A 14,570-nucleotide genomic window follows, 5' to 3' on the forward strand; every position below is an offset into this window, starting at 1 on the left:
TGTTTCATAACAGCAAGTGTTTCTCAGGTAGCCTAAATGTAAGAAAACAATATTTATGATAAAATAATAATAATAATAATAATAATAATAATAATAATAATAATAATAATAATAAAAGGATCTTACTGTTAGTTCTGTTCTATATATTGTGCCATCTTAGAGATGTAAGAGTAAACATTTGATTTCTTTCTGTTTCTTTGAGAATGGAATTATTACTGGTACAAGGAGTTTGTGCAGATATTACATTTGCAATGTACTGTACAATCATATGTGAGAGCAATGAGAAATCTTTTGTAAATGTTTATAACACTTGGACTAGACAGAAATGGCACATCCCAAATCCTGCAATTAACAAAGACACATGACATAGAACCACTAGTTAAGGGCTGGATCACACATTGAGTTTCTGCATGTAGACTATTTATACTGAGAAAACAGGAGGGTTGGTATTCCAGAATGAAGACCTGGTGCTGAAAATTAAGGAAACAATATCTTTGTACTATTATAGTAAAAGGTCTCCTTCAAAAAAAAAGTCTCCTTCAGTTTGGTTGGCAAAAGTCCAGGTATAAAAGACTTAAGTGGATATAAAATCAATACCACTGGAATCTCTTAAGTGATCTCTCTTAAAAACTCTAAAGGAGTAGTAAAAGAGAATGCAAAAACAGCTGTGAATTTCAAGAGTAGGACTACAGAACAATTCATACTTGAACTACCAGATCAGTTAACATTTTTTTCCCTGTTTGTTTGGTTTTTGTTTGTTTGTTTGTTTGTTTAAGGTTGATATTTCTATTTGTGGCACTTGTCCATGAAGAGAAAGGTGTGCTGAAGTTCCCAGGTTAAGATAAACTTAGCGCATGTTTGTGAAATGGCCTTAGGCTGAATTGTCAATTGACAACCATGGTTCTTCCCAAAATTAACTGAATTGTAGCTTACCTAAACAGATGTTTCTGTGATTATGAATCACAAATAATATGAAGGAGTTTTACTCAATTTAGACCCAGATACTGAGATTCATCTAAACTAAGGTAGTATATAAAAATTTGTTCCTAAATCTGTTTAAATCATCTGAAGTTCATTTTGTTGTCAATACAGATATATAAGGTAAATAAGATATGAGAATGACCTTCTAGGTGTGCTTATTTCTCTCTGGTTATAAAGGAAAGTAGCATTAACTACTTTAAAATCAGGTATCTGGCTTTCAGACCTATAGTATTTGTTGAAATTAATTCCAGAATTTTAAAACACAATCTGGTTCTACAAAAACTATTTTCTATTTTCTTTATTGTCTAATCTGTATTTTCACAGCATAGCCTTCAGGTTTCATCAATATACCTAGATTTCTTATATAAGCCATAACTAATGGCTTCATAAGCAGGTTCAAGGAAGCTAATACAATGTAGGTTATATGTTCAATTGTGTCCCCATCTTAGGTGCACATTGAGGTAAACAGAAATGCTTGTTCCATAAGTATTATCCTGATGCTTGGCACCTGAAAACGACCACAGAGTAGATTTTATTTATTTATTTATTTTAATTTAGCAACTAATACATTAAATCAGTGTTTGTTCAATTCTTTATTTGAAGAATGTACATCTTGCACCTTGCACAGATTGTAAACTATTATAGATGCAGAAAAGCTTTTAAAAAAATCTGACAGTGAAGTATGCTTGGTATTCTCTGGGCCAAAGGAAAACTAGGCTCTAGTCTAGCAGTTGAGGGCATTCATTTGAGAAAAGAGACCTGGGTTGCATTCCCTCTTTTGATGATTGCTTGTGTATTACATATTAAGTATTTGCTCATGTAAGAGCTGAAATTAGATCATGATGCTGCGCTCACACAATAAAATACTCACATAATAAAACACTTCATTTTTCATTGGTGTATATGTTGTTGCTCCAAACAGTGAAACAACTTCAACAGAAGGTATTCTAAGGAAGTCTTACAATGGAAGGCAATAAAAAGAGTAAGAAACTCCACAGGTGTTTAAAAAGTCTGGGCAAGTGTTTTGATTAATTTCCTAAAAAACAGTTTATATAGAGAAGAGGAGGTAGACCTCACATTCTTTATTGTGGAGGACAGCTGTAACTAGCATGGAAGTGACCAAGCAGTGACACCACCACTGGCATTCCATGGGAAAGGGATGCTGCTCAAGGAAAATGCTTTTAAGACTTTGGAGAGGCTTCCCTGCAGGATGAGAACTATTTGCGAAAGACCATAAGGAGAAAAAGGATGAGAAAAAAACATAGTCAGCTCTCACGAAGATTGCTAGTTCATGTGGACACCATTCTCAGCTGCTTTATCCTTCACATAGTGCATACAATGCCTACATATCTCATGACTGGCTTCTGCCCTGAAGCAGCAACTGGGTTTGTGCAGTTCTAAGCACTTTCCTGAAATTATGACAGTGTCAAAAAAAGATACTGGAAGCCAAGGGATTACTTTCTGAAACTGCTTTGAACTGACTACTAATTAGTGCTTTGTTTGATAGCCCTTTCATAGCTGGATACAGCTGAATGAAAATAAACCACAAAGGGAGCTTATTTTTGCTTATCATTAATTTTTACTTAGTTTTGTAGACACTTGCGAGATACTGCAGTAATTGTAATTTGTCACATATTGTAAATTGATTTAGTAAGTTTATTCATTTCAGTAGTCTCTTTGTTACTTCTCATAAGTCTAATCAAATTAATACATTTTGTAGTGAGTGGGATCGTGTGACACTGCTAAAACTAATCTGACAAACTTGTATTTTATTACAGTATTAGTTATCACTAAAGTTTACAACTCAAGATGAGATAAATTTTCCAATGCCTTGAGGGTATTTTCCATGTAGTAGAGAAGCAGGGCTCTGAGATGACATGTTTAGATGTTGAAAATAAAAGCCAGTGCTCCTGCAACATGTAAATGAAAAATAATTACTACACAATTACTATACTTCACAGAATAATTGATTAGAATTCTCTCTTTTGCTTTAATATCTATATTCATAAACCATAACTAGATTATAACATCTGTGAATGCTTCTCAGTTCCTGAGCCCTGTCACCTGCCCCAGCAGTAGTACTGAAAACTTTTCAGTAGTACTGAAAACTGAGGCGTATGGGCCAGGAGAAAATATATGTTCAAACCATCCTGAAGGGCCAGAACCTGTGAAAGCTGCTATATTTTAGGAAGAAAGTTTTGATTGTCTTAAAGATTCATCAATTTAGTTAGCAGTAGGGGAGTTGTTTGTTTCTTTGTTTTCATGAGAAACACAGCCCAGCCTTTGCTTCTCTATGTGCTTAAACCATTTTCTTCTTAACTGTTGTTTGAGGCACCTCTTTTCTCAGCAACCTAAAGAATTAAAGTTTTGACAATATCCCTTACTGACAGTTTAGCTACTGTTGTGCTTTAGATTTCAGGCACTTAAAAATGTCTCACTGTTAACAGATTATTATTATTATTATTTAATTGTTTTTACCTATAAGCTAATCTACTTAATCATGTTTTAGTGACCTAGGTGCAGTTTTCTCCTAGGTGTCAATTCACCTTCACCAATAGAAAGAGCTTGCTTTTGCGTTGACTAGGATCTTAGGACATGTTAATGCTAGCTCTCTGACAGGATCTAACAATAACACTTCTGAGTGAAGCAGTTCCACTCCGCAGGGTAGGCTCTTATCATCTTGAATGTGTGATCAACCATGACTCTGGAATTTCAATGAGGAAATAGACAGAGCTTTCACAGAGCTATGTGAGGGGCTAGCCCTGGCTATGTGGGATGAAAATCTTCAGTTCAAAGAACCTGTGCTTGTGCAGAAATGGGTCATTCTTCTCAACTGTACTGCAATGTTGGCAGTACAGTCAGCTGTCAAATTGCTGCAGTAGTAGGTTTGCAATATGACTGTTTAAGTGGTTTCTACATAGATACTGACATTATGAACATTTGTGGAACTACTGCTTGCTTTCAGAAAATGGGGGTCTCAAACTATAAGTCACTAGTAGCACGTGTACTTATCTTTCCTCTGTCAAATAGATGCATGTCTGCCAAGGTATAGGGATAGCTCTCACTGATACTGCAAGCCCTGGTAGATGTAAAAGTGTTACAGAACTATTTTTTAAAAGAGCAGTAAATAGCATATAAATAATTAGGGCCTACAGTACACTGTAGATAAAGAAAAACATATTAGAAGGACAGACCCAGGGTGATGCCTTTTGGTAGGCTTCAAAGCCACTGATTATCTATCAATGACAGCTTTAAATATACAGGGAACATAAAAGACCTTGTGTATGCTTGTTTTGGTAGCATATACAATGTTACTGAGCAACTTATTGAAAAAAATAAGATAACAGAATACAAACTTAAACATGAAAACAGCCTGAACCTTAATGCTTATAGAATACCTATGAAGAAGGGTCTGCTTTATTTTATTTTATTTTATTTTATTTTATTTTATTTTATTTTATTTTATTTTATTTTATTTTATTTTATTTTATTTTATTTTATTTTATTTTATTTTATTTTATTTTATTTTATTTTATTTTTTATTTTATGATAGTATTTTTCTTTTTTTTTCCCCTCCTCCTCTCTTCTCTTCTCTTCTCTTCTCTTCTCTTCTCTTCTCTTCTCTTCTCTTCTCTTCTCTTCTCTTCTCTTCTCTTCTCTTCTCTTCTCTTCTCTTCTCTTCTCTTCTCTTCTCTTCTCTTCTCTTCTCTTCTCTTCTCTTCTCTTCTCTTCTCTTCTCTTCTCTTCTCTTCTCTTCTCTTCTCTTCTCTTCTCTTCTCTTCTCTTCTCTTCTCTTCTCTTTTCATGGAATCCTTTTAACTACAAAGCTGTGTTCATCTGTTTTGACTCATGAGGTATCAAATCATATATATATATATTTCTATTTGAATATGTTTTATCTGGTAATGCAATAAATTTTGGTGTAATTAGAGTTACTCAGTCCCTCGTAGCTGGGCATCAACTACATACAGTACGCCACTAAACAAATAGTATCTGAAAATAGTACAGTCAGACCAGCTGCTTCTTAAATTAAAACATTTGATTTTTAAGGCTAAAGAAAAACATAGAACTGAAGTGAAAATCTATCAAACATTCAATGAATGTTCCACAAAAACAGGATGACACCTATTGTTTGTTAAGCTCATGTTTATTTTCCTTTTCCCTAGTATGTATATAGAGATTTTAGGTAAGATCCATGTCTTATTCCCTCCACTGCTTCTTTTCAAACCCTGGAATTGACCATCTCCCAAAGCTGAATTTCCAGTCCCTGAACAGTCTTTAGCAAGCACAAGCACACAGCAGAACACAGGTACAAATTAAGCGTTCATATGGAGCTGCAGCAAACAGCTCATGACTGCCAGCCTCACATTATCTGGACCTCTCTAATTCTCTTCCTTCATTTACAGTGATGTAGCTTTATCAAGCAAATAAATGTTTTTGTTTTTTTTTTTTTTCTTTCTAATTTTTATTAAATGAGTCTGATAACAGCACAACATACATCAAATATAAACCAGGTTACTACCAAGTTACTGATGTAAACAACCAGATTTAGTCCACCTTTAGCTTAATCAACCTGAAATTCTGTTTTACTAAGAAAGACTTCCTAGTAGTGTGGAAAAATTGTAAATAACTTTGATGAATAGATAAAGTGAGTATTGGGTAATTGATGATTACAATTGCTACTTATGCTTTCCCTTTGTGTCAAACCAGAATAAATTTCCTGTGAAAGGTCAGAAGGCAACCAGATGAAATCAATTTACATGAACAATGTTAATGTTCATGTAAACTGATAATGTTAAGAGGACTTGCAGAAATCTGTAATTTTCCAAGGAAAATTTTTTTTTGAAATCATCTAAGAAAGGCAACAGCCATTTGATGACTGTAGCAGAGAATTGTCTTTTGAGTAGGGGGGAAGTTCTACCTCTTTTTGGTTTTGTTATAAATACAATAACAACAAAGAAAAACAGAAAATTAAACAAAAAAAAAAAAAAGAGAGAGAAAAAAAGAAAATATAAGAAAACATTGGAAGATTCTTCCTTAAATAATTAAAGTGCTATATTTAAGTGCTATTTAGAAAATTATAAAGTGGTTTCTAAACAGAACATAGCCTACAGACCTAAATGAGAAATATAGATAACTTATAACTGTCAAAGGATTCTCTCTCTATCTTATCATAAGCTGATATCTGATTTCTATATCTAGAACAATGCACCTTAGGGGAGTGGGGATGGACGGAAAGCAAGCCGATGCAGAAGTTTAGTAGTTGGCAGTAGTAGTTAGCAGTAGTTGGAAGAGGGTGGGTATATTTTTATTATTATTAATTTTTGTCAAATTATTTAGTGACTCAGGAAAACTGAGGAAGTCAACCAAGAGGAAGTTCTCCATGTATTACAGTAAATACTTGTCTACTTTGGTAACAGACTCTCCTGAAGAATAGCTGCATTAGCTAGTATAGCCTAAAGCTTATGATTGTGTACCTACCTAAGTACTGAGTTCATTGAGAAACTTCCTTCCTCTTCCTTTCTTATGCCTCTCTTCTTATGTCGTTTTTCTTCTACTTATATATAGAAACTTCTGTTTAAGAGAGAAAAAGATATAGTCAGAATCTGAAAAGGTAGATGCAAAGAATCATTACCTTTATGCATTCTACATTCTTTACCTCAGCTATACATGTGCTCTTTAAAAACTTCTCTGAGTATAGATATTCTCTTGTACAAGCAAGAGGATAAAAAGCAGTTCAGTTCAGCAGTTCATTTAGAAGAAAACAGACAGCAATATCTATACTAAAAAGGTCCAGCTTCTCATATATATATATATATACATATATATATATATATATGGTATATATATATACAAAAATAAAACAAAATTAAAAAAAAAAAAAAGGAAAAAGAGGACAAAGGAAAACAAGACAATCACACATAGAGACATGGAACTATTTTGTAAAATGGTCACTAGTCAAAATGAATTACAGCTATGATCCCAGTCATCTGATGTATAAATTGAATGGCATATAACTGGAAAGGCAATAAGATAGATGGAATGGAAAAAAATCTGAATCAGTTGGAAAACAAACAACTTAAATCAAAAGACCTATTTGAAATAGTCTTATGCAGCAACATTTTATTTTGGGAAAGAATTAAGCTCTTCATCCTTCAGGTCTGGAGACCAACGCAGAACCAGACTTTAAACTAGAGTGAGTGTGAAGTTATATCTGCTGTAGTGTCTCGTGCCTGTTCTCCATTGTTCTCCATTGTTCTCCATATAATACTTACATTAAAACCAATGGTCATTCAGAAAAGAAAGACAACAAATAAAATAAAAAAAAAAAAAAGAGAGAGAAATCACTTTATACAAAACATTCTAAAAACTGTATTTATGATTTATTTTTTTTTTCTTTTTATAAGGCTTCATCAGAAAACTTTTGGAAACACTGTAAATGCTGCAGTCATTTTGTGCCTGCACAAGTCTTTTCTCGTGAAGGCAGTCTGTTTGGGGAAATTACTCCAAAGATGCTCAATAGATGTCTATTCTGTATTTTAAAAAATGAATGCTTGTGATACTGTCATGAGCAAGTTTATGTTAAAAGAATACAATGATTAAAAACTGAAAGTAAAGCAGCAGATTAAAGTAGTTTTGCATAATGCATAAAACAAAATAATTTAAATCCATTTATCTTTGTATTTTGATATTCCTAAAAGGCAAATATAATTTTATGTTAGTTGCTGTTAGGTGGTTGACATTTACATAGTTTGGGAAATATCACTGTATTACAGATTTCTAATTTTTTTTTTTTTTTTTTTTACTTCAATCCCTGCTGATTTCCCTTTTACTTATGGTATACAACATTTATAGAAATGTATAAAAATGTATAACTACTAAACATATTTTGTAAATCTGTAAGTTTGAATTGTCCTTGAAATGTCATAATTTAAAATAACAAACCAACATTCTACAAAATTAAGATCAGAAGGCAATATTATTGTTAGTCATTACATGAAATTAGTATGATACTGACTGAATTGGGACAGCACTTAAACATGGATAACTGTAGCATAATCTGTCGTTAAATTTCATTTGCTCGAGAAAAAAAAAAAAAAAAAGATAATATATATATGCGTATATATGGAGTATGCATAATCATGGAGTTCATAGTGCTTTGGAATGACTTACTTGGAGAATTAAATAACAGCAAGATGAGATTGCGCTTAATGCTCTGTTCAGAAAAAGAATGACTCATCCATCCATTTGCTCCATGAGTGAACTGAGCTTTGCAATAGTTGGGACTAATACAACACAGCTCCTGAAATAAAGCAAATCCATTTGCTCTGGCACAAATGGCAAATAAACTCCATCATTATGAGCAGATTTAACAACATTTGCTGAGCTTTTAACATTTTTGTTTTTATTACTTTATAACTGAAGCTGGTCAAAAACAGAAAAAAAAAATTCACAAAATTGCTAAATGTTTGTCTGACTTTTAAATTCCTCTCCTTGAAGTTTCCTGACCTACTCTATTTATTACACGTATCTCTAAAAGACCCATTACCAGAACTACTAAATAGTGAAAACTTCTTCAAAAACCTGTTGAGAGCATTAAATGACTTTGCTAATGTAGAGAAGCAAGGAAAAGATGGGGAACTTGCTAAAAGTTTTGAAACTACTTATGACTTGAAAGTCATAAGATTTGGGTTCATATTGATTTTTCTAAACTGTACAACTTAAGGGTGACAATGTTATTTAAAATATACTGATCACCTTGGCCTTTTCCTTCTGTGTATGGAAAAGAGGATGGCAAAAGTCTTTCATACATGAAATTCTATGTAGTCCATAAGAAATACATTTTTGAAATGAACTAAAGAAAAGGGATGGGAAGAACTGGACTCCAGAACTGGAACAGATCAAGCTTAATGTGTCATAAGAATGTTTTAGGACTTGACATGCTCCTAACTACAAAGAGAAAATAGGAATTTAAAAGCATTTTTGTAGAGGACTTGTGTCAAGTGACTTACAAAGCTAGTACAATGTTTTTATAATTCTGAGCTGAAAATGTCTGTATTGACCATTACCCAATTGAAAATTGCATTGATATATACTCAATTTTCATCAAGAAATAGTGAAATATGGTGAAACTTACAATATTTTACCATGGCTTACATTTAATAAAATGCTAATTTGATTTTTAAATTATTATTTGGCTCTTATGATCCTTCTCTTGTGTGTTGCTACAAGCCTTAAAATTATTCAGTGAATTTTCCAGAAAATGTTTTTACTGTTTTAATGTGTGTGGTTCTATTATTTCCTTGAAAATAGATAAATCTTTACAAATAAGTTGAGTACCATTTCACAGCCATCTGATGAACTAGAATATACATTGTTAAAAGAAATTATTTATTGTCTAATTTGTTTGCTTGTTTGACAACGGTGGTAAGACTTGTATTTAATTCTAAATTAGCCACCTAACTGGTGCCTACATCTTAGCTGCCTACATCTTAGGTGCCTACTGAAATTTCTGCTTAAAATAGGGATACTACTACTAGTATTACTCTTTTTACTCTATTACTAGTATTTACTCTACTAATTTCTATAGTAAATAGAGAGATTTAGGTTCCTTTGAAGCTCCAAAGCTACGCTCTTTCAAGGTCCTGGAGGACAGTTACTTCTAACCCCATCTTTAAAAAGTAGTACTTTTTAAAAACTCATGAGTTGCTGGTATTGAATTCTTTAACTGGATATATAATGGACAGTGACGTATGTTTATATTTACAAGTATGTACGTTAATAAAGATGCTGTATAGTGTCAAACCATTTCTCATGTCAGGTTTCATTTTAAACAAAATTTCTATGATATTTGACTATTGATAAAGAATTAGACAAACTCTGAACGAACTTTTAACCTTAATAAAATTCTTGAAACTTTTTTTTTTTTTTTAATTCAGGTTAATTGATGATTTGCATGTTCTGTAGTTTTATACATTTTTTTTTTTTAAGATTGCCAGATGGATGTCATAGAGAGATGATTTACCTGGGATTTTTTTTGTGCATTTCTACATTTTGGTAAGAGGGAATTGGCTAAACTCCATGGCTATATGATGTAAATAGGTATATGTTAAATCATATGCTGGGTTTGCTCCATATCACTTGTTGCTGCATTGCAATAGACCAATGAATTAGTAAAGTATAACTTTTTCTTGTTACCTGGCTGTGAGCTTTAAGCTTATGCAATTTATAAATTTATGCTTATAAGCTTTTTGCTTTTTATTCCAAACTAAATTGTAAAAGTAGCTTGTTTTATTCAGTCTACAATTTCCCATATGCAATTTATTTTAATTATTTCTAGTTTGTATCATTTTTATCCTCAAAACAATTCTTTTCCCATTTTGCTATAATATTTTCTTGAGGTATTTATAGATTTTCTTACATTTTAGACAAAATACATATATACATTCCTTTTTTTTTTTTTTTTCCCCAGAAAAATTCTATAATTTTAGTTTGAATGTGGTCTGACTTTCTACTTCCATATGCTTGATGCAGAATTATTTTATCAGAATGTCACTTACATTTTTGGTGAAGATTTATTTTTTCCTTTTTTCCATCATCTGTTATAATGACAGATTCTTCTGGCCACTTTTTTTATCATACACTACTGAAATCTGCTGGAATTCATGTGCGCTAATGTTATGTACAAGCTAGATATTTAGGTCTAATCTAGTCTTGACTTGGTATCCGGTGGAGAGAAATCAGTCTTTGCAAAGGATGACTCATCTCATCCAAAGATATGTACCTGCAATTCAGATGAATAGACTACTGGAAGAAACTTTCATCCCACTGACTCTAAAGGGTGCTTATAGTGACTGCAGGAGGCTTAGATGTCTGAATTTTACAGCTTTTTTTATCAGCTTCTTTTTACTTCAGTTTCTACATCTGTTGTTGCTTTTATTATTATTATCATTTAAGAGGAATATTTACATAAAAATAAGCCTATGAAAACCTTTGTCTTTTTACAGGTAAAAAGAGTTTTCTTTCCAAAATCTTGTTTAATGAAATAACAGTACCCCGCCATTATTTTGTGTATTAGCAAAATGTTTCCTAGCTGTCATTTAAAGTTCTGGAATTCCTTGGCATTCTTTGAATACACAGAAGGAATTAGACCTGTACAAATAAACACTTTTTCCTAACTACACTGCCATCTTGAAACAAAATAGTTGAGATTTAGGTGTCAAAATAGTAAAATGAAAAATTCATAATATGACAATATAGATTTGCATGTGTTATTTGCACTGTTATTCCATAATAAACCCTCAGTAGTTATTGCATTGGTATGGTTATTTATATTGAAGGGGAATTAAATACCAGGAAAGGATGTCAAAAACAATAAATAGTAAGGAAGAAAGTAGAAGAAATATACAAAAGGAACTGTTTTGCATTATGTGAAGAGGAAAACTAAAAAGCAATGTAATCAGAGGTTTTATATGAAAAGTGACTGTTCTAAATCTTGGAGGGAAGGATGAAAGTGGAATTCAAACATCTATTACTTATTGATTGTAGTAAAGTTAAAGGAAATTAGTGGAGACTGTGCTGCGATCATGGAAAAGATTTTCATGAAAGTGCTTCAGCTACCTGCAGTGGATAAGCTGTATTATAAAGATCAGAAGGAACAGCAGAGATAAAACTTCAAATATGAGCAAGCAAAATATAAAATGTAGTGATTATCTACATGGGGGAAGGAGAAATTTATAGTTATGTCACAGATCCACAACTTCTCTGCCAGTTTTGGTAACATCACAAAGAAGAAAAAAGAGAGCATCCTAGACTGCATTTTTTTTTTTCAGTCCATTTCTGTTTAAGCATTTTCTTCTATCTTCATCTGTTATTTTATGAATGGAGATATCCCAGCTCTGCTGAAATGATGGTCTTTCTTCCAAATTCAATCAATCAGTGTGTTGGACCATAAACCTGAGCCTTTTGCGGCACACAGTGTTAGTCTGAAGGACATCTACAGTGAACTTGTTAATGGACGTTTCCTTTCAGAAGTACAACATGTGAAGCTGTTGTCAGTGGGAGCTGCAGGGTGATCCCTGTGAGAAGGGGCTGGGGCTGCCCTGTGGTGGACACAGCTGTTTCCAGTTGAACCCACCACTGGACGAAGCCCACTGCACCATCCCAGTGTTCTTACATGTACATGGAAATGAGCTTTGCATTAACAGCCCAAGTGTCAATGTGCCCCATAACAAACCAGTGATCCACATCATCCAAAGATTAGTATCCACAGGTCAGAGTGCAGAGATCAGATGAAGCCTGGATATAGAACGTATCCTAAGAAGGAGTTAAAGTCAAGAGACATTCCCTCCATCTTGCATATGTATTGTTGCTTCTTTATATAATTAAATTATATCATCATTTATCAATTATAATTCCACTTTAAGGAAAGGATGTGATTAGACGACAGGATGAAACAGGTGACAGGAGAAATTTCCTAGGTTTTTAAACCTTATCGACAGTCAGTTCAGGAACAAGATGACCTTTAATCTTACCTAAGACAGGTGAAACAGAGAAGAAATTTGAAAACAAATGGAATATCTGAAATGGAAAATTCTTGACAAATTTGATCTTTGGTGCATTACATCCTATGTGTACTCACATGCCATAAATAAATGTGTTCATATAAATTAATATAGTGATTTAAATGTGATGTGTTAAAAGGGTAAGTCATTGTCACTGTGCTGGCCCTCCAACAGTCTTCATATTTTTTACCATAAGCCTTTGGAAAGTTTGGAGATTTTTCCTCCAATTGTTTGCTTCCACTGCCTTTTGACTTCAGTGCTACATGATAATACCCGGCAGGTATATTTAGTTGTCATTGACAAAAATCCCTGGTGATATATTTAGTATATATAGTTGGCATTGGTAAAAATACATGGTGATTTACGTAGTCAGTTACTTGTTCTATCTTTAAATAATTTATAATCTGGTATGCTCTGATCCAGTTAATTATCAGACTTAGTAATAAAATACAGTACAGATAAACTTTAATTTGGCTTGACACTTCAAATGAAAAAGTTGTAAAATGTGTCTTTGGTTTTTAGTAGCTATGAAAAAAAATTGATCTCCAGCTAGCAATGAAGTCATGCTTGAGGTCTATATTTCCTAACTGACAGATTTTAATGATATATATATATATATATATGAGGTTTAAGGTAAAATTGAGAAAAGCATCTCAATGGTTTTGCAGCCTAAGTGTCACTGAAAGTCAGTTTATATCTTTCTGTTCTAAAAAGATCTGCATGCAAACCTGCTCTCTACTCCTTTGACCCGAAAAAATATTTTGATGAATGTAGCACTTCCCACTACTTGATAAATTTCAAGGTGATTAAATCAAAACTTCCAATAATTGAAGGAAGTTAAGTACTATTCTTCTAACACTACAGATGGAAAGCCCTCAAGCTTTTTTTCTGTACACATGACCATATGGTAAGTTTTGAAGGCTACCAGACCAGTACGGCTTCTGAGTCAGGATGGCTTAAAGTGGTCTCGAGGATACTTTTAGAGAATACACCTATCACCAGTCTTCTGTCTTTTTGAACAGAAGCCTGATTTATTCTGATGGAAAGAAGCTCATTCTTTGAAGACATATGTGATCTTTCAAGTAAGACAGTTCTGAACTGCATTTCTTGCTCAACTGTTAACCAGGAAAGAACTATTCATGCAGTAAATTGGATTAGGGTAAATTATTAATAAAATATCTTAGCTTGGTTTTATTTTATATGTTTTCTTTTTTTTTAAAAAAAGAACAACCTATGCCTTCCCTTTATGTCCACACCCAATTTGTAGAAAAGCTGACTGCCAATTAAATCATTCAGTTCTGTTATCAGTCTTCCTTGCTTCTGAAGTGTTTGACATGTTTCCTGAAATCAAAATTTTCCTCCTCCTTCTCTTTCTTGGCAGGGAATTTAGTTCTCAGGCGTGTATTTATTTATTTATTGTTCCCACATGAAAATATGGTAGCATAGTAGCACTTCAGTTGCTGACATTCTCCATACATTCTTGAAAACACCTGTAGTCCATCAATTATACTGTCCATGGAGTAGAAATTGTGTAAAGTTTGCCTGCAGTTATAGTGTATTTTGAAAATTTTACAGACCTAATTGCTTTACGATTGTTGTACAATGTCTTCAAAACCTTGTGGATAAATTTATAGACTGTTTGTTCATCTGGGACAAAAAAAAAAAAAAAAAAAAAAAAAAAAAATCAAAGCAGCATAACCAAAAATATCTTGAGACAAACAGCAGTGGGTAATACAAGAATTCTGAGCATACTATTGCAGCAGCCATTAATTTGTTTTGAATAAATGGTAGGTTAGTAGCCTTAGTCTAAGAAATAATTTTACATGGTCATTGAACATAACGCAACACGTTGTTGCCGTAGACTTTGTTCTTGAGGTTCTTGAAGTTTTAACAGTTTAAGATCAGTTAAGCATCTTTTGTTTTCTCTCAAAATCAAAGGCATGCTATCAAGTTTTCTGTTGGGGGAAAATCCTGAAAAAATATAATCAATATTAAATGTTTACTGAAAGCTAATTAAAAACAACT

Source organism: Anas platyrhynchos, chromosome 3 (assembly GCF_047663525.1).
Source record: "Anas platyrhynchos isolate ZD024472 breed Pekin duck chromosome 3, IASCAAS_PekinDuck_T2T, whole genome shotgun sequence".
Classification (NCBI taxonomy): domain Eukaryota; kingdom Metazoa; phylum Chordata; class Aves; order Anseriformes; family Anatidae; genus Anas; species Anas platyrhynchos.